This window comes from Mesoplodon densirostris, chromosome 15 (genome assembly GCF_025265405.1).
Source record: "Mesoplodon densirostris isolate mMesDen1 chromosome 15, mMesDen1 primary haplotype, whole genome shotgun sequence".
Taxonomy (NCBI): Eukaryota; Metazoa; Chordata; class Mammalia; order Artiodactyla; family Ziphiidae; genus Mesoplodon; species Mesoplodon densirostris.
The window spans coordinates 12,617,031-12,624,245 of NC_082675.1; the positions used below are offsets into that span (position 1 = coordinate 12,617,031).

Here is a 7,215-nt window from a genome sequence, read left to right on the forward strand (position 1 = left end):
TTAAGGTAACACCATCGGATTTTAACTTTTTTTTTTTTTTTTTGGCTGAGCCGCGCAGCTTGCAGGATCTCAGTTCCCTGATCAGTGATTGAACCCAGGCCCTTGGCAGTGCAAGTGGGGAGTCCTAGCCACCGGACCACCAGGGAATTCCCAACATCATCAAATTTTAAAAGTTTTTTTTTTCTCTAGGCTTTTTTAGTATGGGGTGGGGAGGGAATGGGAAATGGGGCATGGAGTGATGGTGACTGACTTTCTTCAAATCTTATTGCCTTGATGGCCCCTACTGAACCCAGTTGTAAGGTTGGTCCTGGCTTTCAGAAAATATTTGCCTTGACAATACAGACAAAACCAGTTTCTATTCATCTTTGCGATTACATGGGAGTCACATGGGAGGTGATAGTACAGCTCTACAGTTAATAGAGTTCAGACCATGATCAGAAATTAACCTTGAAAGCCCTTGGAGAGACGTTACATTGGAGGCTGTCAGTCCAGCATAGCTGGGTTTCTGCAGCATTGGAGAAGGTTGTTGATTGCTCAGTTGAGCACCAGATGAAGCTGGCCAAATTTTAGAGGCTGTATTATATGAAAACAGCAGATATTTAAGCACTGGACTCATGCTAAGGGCTGAGAGGTGCTTGGAGCTGAGACTACTGCATGGACCCCAGAGAAGAAAGGCAGGTGAACCCTTGCCTGGCACTTACATGTATTTATTCTATCTTTTCTCTCGTTATCATATTATTGTTATTATTACTATTCTGCTGAGTCCCTATTGTTGAATGAATGTACAGAACACGATTGCACACATTGTAGGACTAGACTATAGTAGAAAGTTTTCTTAAAAGTTCTTGCCCTGGGCTTCCCTGGTGGCGCAGTGGTTGAGAGTCCGCCTGCCAATGCAGGGGACGCGGGTTCATGCCCCGGTCTGGGAAGATCCCACATGCCGTGGAGCGGCTGGGCCCGTGAGCCATGGCCACATGGGAGAGGCCACAACAGTGAGAGGCCCACGTACCGCAAAAAAAAAAAAAAAAGTTCTTGCCTTTCACTATGAGAGTTATCCTTTCTCAGAATAAATTTGGCCGGCTTAGCTGTCCGTGTGGCTCTGCCGAGGGATTACAGTCTTCCAGCCAAGTTGGGTCTTGTCCACAGTGATCCAGAAGCCAATTTTCTGAATAAATCACAAAAATGCTCCAGAGTTGGTATATTTACCCGAAAGCTCATCTTCTCTTGCTATGCACACATAATAGTTGTGAATGTACTTTGCATTTTGCAGTATTTTATATAGTGTGGCATTTCCCAAAGCGTGGTCTGCGGAACACCAGGGTGGCAGGGTGTTCTGTGGAACAAGAGTTTCATGGGTGGAATACGGTTGGAAACTACCTGCTTTTGGATGTGTATTCACACGTCAACTGAGTCTAAAGTAAAGACATCTCGGTAACTTGGTTTAATGCAGCACTGGCCAAATTTGGTTGCCCGTGGAATCACCCTATTTGGTGCACTCTGGCAACAAGAAGCACAGGGGAGGAGCAGGGCAAGAGGTGGCCAGGCCCGCCCTGGGTTTCTCAGGCCCTGGGGCAAAATTGAGTTGGAGGGTGGGAGACTAAGCTGGTTGTTTTATACTGGCCAGACCTGGACGGGACTTGTTAATATTGGAAACTGGCCAGAAAGCTATAGGATATGCCCAGGATGCCACTAAGGGCTGGGAAAGGGAGATTTGTAAGAATATGGCTGATAACTGTCTTTGGAGGAAAATTCAACCCTTTTCTGTTTGTACCCATTGGGTTCAATAACCTGTTATAAAGAATAGGGTTGAGTAGCATCCCACCAAAATTCATGTCTACTTGGAGTCTTGAAATGTGAACCTATTAGGAAATAAGGTCTTTGCAGAGGTAATTAAGCTGATGATCATACTAGCTCAGGGTGGGCCCTAAATCCAACAACGAGTGTCCTTATAAGAGATGGAAAAGAGGCACACAGGGAGAAGACCCTGTGAAGACAGAGGCAGAAATTGGAGTGATGTGGCCCCAGCCAAGGAACGCCAGGAACCACCAGAAACTGGAAGAGGTGAGGAAGGATCCTTCCCTAGAGCCTTTGGAGGGAGGGTGGCATGGCCCTGCTGCCAGCTTGACTTCAGACTTCTGGCCTCCCGATCTGTGGGAGAATACATTTCTGTTGTTTTGAGCCATCAAGTTTGTATTGATTCATGATGGCAGCCCCAGGAAATTAATACAAGCCGATGCTAGTCTCACCCTTGGGTGGGACAGGATTCCCACACAGCCTGAAACTGTGAATCAGATACATCCCTGTTGATGAAGGTGTAATGGATGCATGTGAACTCGAGACCTGCTAACTTCTGCACCAACGGTGGATAATTAGTTAGAGGCTGCGTGACAGTCTTGAGGGCTCCATGCAACGTGGAAGAGGAGAGATTGCAGAGGAAAGGGGCAGTTTTAGGGACACTGAGGGATGATGTGGTACAGGGAGGGCAGGTGAATCCCATGGACTATGAGAGGTAAGTCAACGAGAAAAGATGTGAGGAGCCTCTTGTCGGCAGACCCGAGAAAGAGTGACTCAATGAAAAGACACAGCTGGGAGGTGCCTCCAGGCTGGGTCTGCAGTGAGTTGCCAGGTCTGGGACCTCAAAGGCCCAGGCAGCCCTTTTGCAATTAATCATTTGTGCCCAGGGTCAGCCTGACATTCCAGTGGACTTGGAGTTACTTCTCATACTGTCATTTAACCTTCCCAGAGCTCAAGTCTCTGCTGTGTGACCTTCAACTACTGGCTCCACCTCTCTTAGTCTGTTTTCTGACCTACAAAATGGGGGTAATAATAATTTAAAGTTTGTGGGGATTATGTGAGATAATGCACATGCAAGGTGCTCCACAAGTTCATGGCACATGGCAAATGCTTGCTTTGTTAGCTACTAGTACTGTTACTGTTCCTATTTATGACCTGTGATCCTACCTACCAGCTTTCACACACTGAGTGCTTACTATGTGCCTGACAGCGCTGAGCACCTTACATGTTTTTAATTCTCACAACAACTTCAAGGAGGAAGCAATTACAAGTCCTGTTGACCCTTGAACAATGCGAGTCCACTTACACAACCAATTTTTTTCAGTAAATACTATGGTACTACACAACCTGTAGCTGGTTGAATCCTCCGTGTGGAACCACGGATGTGAGGGCCGCCTGTAAAGTTATATTCGGATTTTTTGACTGCGCAGGGGTCTGCGCTGCTAACCTGTGTGATACTCAGGGGGGCTGGGGGAGGACAGGACATTGGCCAGGCTCAGATGGCAAAACCAGGATTCAAAGTCAAGGCTGACCACATGCAGAGTCCAGGCTTTTTACTACTGAATCTGAGAGTACACCGGGTGATTTTATGTGTTACACCAGTGAACTTTTTACTTATAATAGTTATATATCTATTCTATTTCCTATTAGAAAAATACAGGTTTCCTATTTATAGTAGTGATTAAATTTTCCTTTTAAAATAAACATTCAGTGCTCACTGCGGCACCATGTATCCAAAAACTTGGAACATACAGAAAAGATTAAACAGCCCCTGCGCAAGGATGACATGCAAATATGTGAAGTGTTTCATGTTTTTACAATGTTATATGTCAGTTATATCGAAATGAATGAATGAACAAATGAAGTAAACTTATTTAGCAGCACTATTCGCTATAGCCTAAAGGTAGAAAGAGCTCAAATATCCATCAATAGATGAAAGAATAGACAAACTGTGGTGGATGTAGACAACAGAATATTATTTGGCCATAAAAAGGAATGAAGCACTGACACATGCTACAACATGGATGAACCTCAAAGATATGATGCTAAGTGAAAGGAACCAGACACAAAAGATCACATATTATATGATTCTACTTATGTGAAACGTCCAGAATTGGCAAATCCATAGGGACAGAAAGCAGATTAGTGGTTGTGAGGGGGTTTAGGGGAGGTGGGTATGGGGCTTTATGTTGGAGTAATGGAAATGTTTTGGAACTAGACGGAGGTAGTGGTTACGCAACACTGCGAATGTACTAAATGCTATTGAATTGTTCACTTTAAAATGGTTGCTTTTATGTTACATCAATTTCACCTCAATAATTTAAAAATTAACTTATGTAAGTTTAGAGAAGGAAATTAATTTCCTTAAAAATTAATTTATTTAAAGAAAAATATGAAGTAAATCATAGCACAGGGGGAGAGCGAAGGTGGTACTTAGAAAATATGGCACCGTGTTATGCGTTAAAAGCGCAAGGCATGTCCTTAAGGGCCAAGTCTGGCAGAGTCTGAGTCTTGCCCTCCTTTGTTTTTTTTTCCCCCTGCAGCCAGCTCAGTGCTTAAGAAATACTTGTTGAGTTCAGCGCAGCCTGGCTTAGTTAATTGAGTTAAGGCGAGCTGAGTCGTACTGAATGCACCAGCTGGCTGGCCTGGAGGAGATCCAAGTTGAAGATGTTAAGAATCACACTAATTCAATAAGCGGCTGCAAGGTAGTCTAAGTAATGAGCCCACGCGCCTTTCCTTACCCAAATTAACCATGTTGCGCCGGCACCTTAGGAGCCTTCTCTTCCTGAAATCCCCTGTGTGTGTTTGCTCGGGACACCAGGCAAGAGAGTGTAGGCGAGGAGGTAAGGGGACGTGGAGAACTTTCTGTCTGTGTACAGGTGCGGCTACAGCTACCTCTTCCTTGTCCCCACACTCATCACGCACCTCACGTAGCTACCTAACCGTCAGCTCGTGCTCTTGACTCTGCCTGAGTTGGAAGCTGGCTGAACACCTTGGAGAAATTAATTCATCTCTCTGCACCTTTGTCTCCTCACCTGTAAAACGAGGCTAATAATAGTACCTACTGTATGGGGTTCTTGGGAGGATTCGATGAAACAATACCTGTCAAGCGCTTAGCATACACTTTTGGGAACATTGTAAGCACTCAGAAAGGTTAGCTATGATGATTAGCAGTGACCAGCGTTGTAGAGAGGTGGGTTTGAAGTACGTGGCAGGGCTGGTGCCTGGAGACACGGGAGGACGAGCAGAGAAGTTGTTTGTAAATATCTTAAACAGAAGCACATGGCTCACTCATGTAAGTTCTTCTGGGATGTGATGTAAGCTCCCAGTACAAGGCAGGAGTAGCAGAATCTGGCTGTTTTTCTCCATTCTGGTAGGATTTTACCTACAGAGAGAGTCCCCAGCGGCTGCCCGTACCCAGAGAGCAGAGAGAAAGCCACACAAAGTTTCCCTCTTTCTGCTCTCCTCTGGGAAGCTGCTCCATTCTGCGTTCTTGGCTAACCAGTCCGTGAAGTACGGCAGAGGTGCGTGTGTTCATCTCTTTCCCGGATCTCTAACCCACCCACAAGGCTGCACGTGGGAAGGGCAGGACATGGGAATCCCAAGGTGTGATTTCTCAGACTATGCATTTTGTTGCTGCTGCCCGCCTGGCCTTGGTCAGGCTCCTGCCTCTTTCTGGCTATTGTTCCTCATTTATGAATGAGGGAGAGGGCAAGGGTTGTAGAAAAGTCACTGATTTTCAAGCTGTAAAAATATGAGGAGCTGTCTGATGAAATAAAATTGTTCAAGGGAACTGAATATACAAATGGACACAAGAGTTGCCACACGGTTGGATTAGGGGCGGGGGTCCTATGGATGACGCTGAGCTTCCATCACCCATCCTCCTTGCTTCCCTCTGCTGTCTTCCTCCCTCCAGCAGTGCCCAAGATGCATATTTTGAAAACTGCCAACTGGAATGAATTCATGGGGTTGGGGCAGGGCTGGAGTCCCAGGGCTGGATAGAGTGTGAGGGGGTCCCCGAGGTAGTCTCCAGCAGCGTGGAGGAGGTGGAGGGCAGATCTCTGTGCAGGCTTGCCTGCCCATGTCACAGTTGGCAGCATGACATGGGAGTATAGGACACCATGGCTTTCTGCCTGCCCATCATCCATTCCTCCTGGTAGGAGCACCCTGATATTCTTTGGGGGAACCACTCCCTCTCACTCCGCCCCTGTGGGTTAGCTAGGCTTTGGCAGTGAGCGCTTGACTGGGCCCTGGGTGATCAGATCATTCCAGCCCCCTTGCCCTGGTCATTGGTTTAGCAATGGGCAGCTGAACCTATCAGAACCCACCAGACGTGACCCTTGGACTTTTACAGAGGCAAGCAAGAGAAAGCCTTGATTTGACTCTGCGACGATGTACAACAGGTGGAGAGAGCCAATCTCAAAATGAAACCAAAACAGGGAAAAGCAGAGCTGAAGAGATGGGGAGAGGCAGATTCCTAAAGACTTAAAGGAAAGCCTAGATCCTGCAATGCCTGAAGTTAATATGGCTCTTGCTTCTCCGTTAAAAACTTCAATACATTTTTGATCTGTCTTAAGTCCATTCAAGTTAGGAGTTTGTCATTTTGCAACTGAAACCTCCCGACTACTACAATGGGCAAGTTTTTCACCCCCCTTAAGTTTCAGTTTTCTCATCTACTAAGTGTCTCTAAAAATCCATAAACCTCACCTTTAATGGGATCTATAAACATATGTATTTTATCACAGCAGCAGTAGCAAGACATTAGCAAGAGTGGTTAAGTATTTTGAATATTTATTAGTTCTAAGGAAAGCAAAACAAGAGTTGGTTACTATCAGTTCACTTTGTTCTCTAAAGGGGGTGGGGGGGAGCAAAAGACAAATGTCCATTATAAATGAGAACGGAGAAAGCAGGAGCAGACCCCATATTATGGGGAAATGCCAGGGGAATGCATGTGAGTCCTCAATTTTGGATTTTTTCAATTAGATGGTGGGGAAGAGGTCTGCAGGGGACTAAGGCTCCAGGGAGACCTCCCCCAGGGAGGTCTCCCCGAGCCCTGACCAGGCTCTAGAGGCCAGGGAAAATCTAGAGGAAGAGTTGAGAGGGATTTGTCTTAGACCAGAAGGTTCAGAGGCCTGAGCTCTGCAACTGTGGATGAGCTTCCAACAAGCCACTGCAGCTCATGGCCAACGCCATGCACGTGGCCAACGCCATGCACGTGGCCAAACCTTCCCCGACAGACTCAGGCTAGCCTTTTGTGGCCCATAAGAGCTGTTTCTGGGGACTGCCAGCTCAGAACGCTATCGTGGTCTGCTCAGGAACCTTTGAAATCGAAAGCCCCAAGCTCCCCTTGTCACTGCTGGTGCACATAAATACAGCCAGGGGGGATTTCCCACGGAATTTTTTGCAACCACTCAAATGTTT

General features: G+C 46.4%; 1 non-coding gene across 1 annotated transcript; it reads left to right on the forward strand.

The window, feature by feature from the left end:
• The first annotated feature begins 3,504 nt into the window (after positions 1 to 3,504).
• On the forward strand, positions 3,505 to 3,610 carry LOC132503357 (U6 spliceosomal RNA). The gene has a single exon (XR_009534600.1). It is a non-coding gene; the product is annotated as a U6 spliceosomal RNA (small nuclear RNA).
• The last annotated feature ends 3,605 nt before the right edge of the window (positions 3,611 to 7,215 follow it).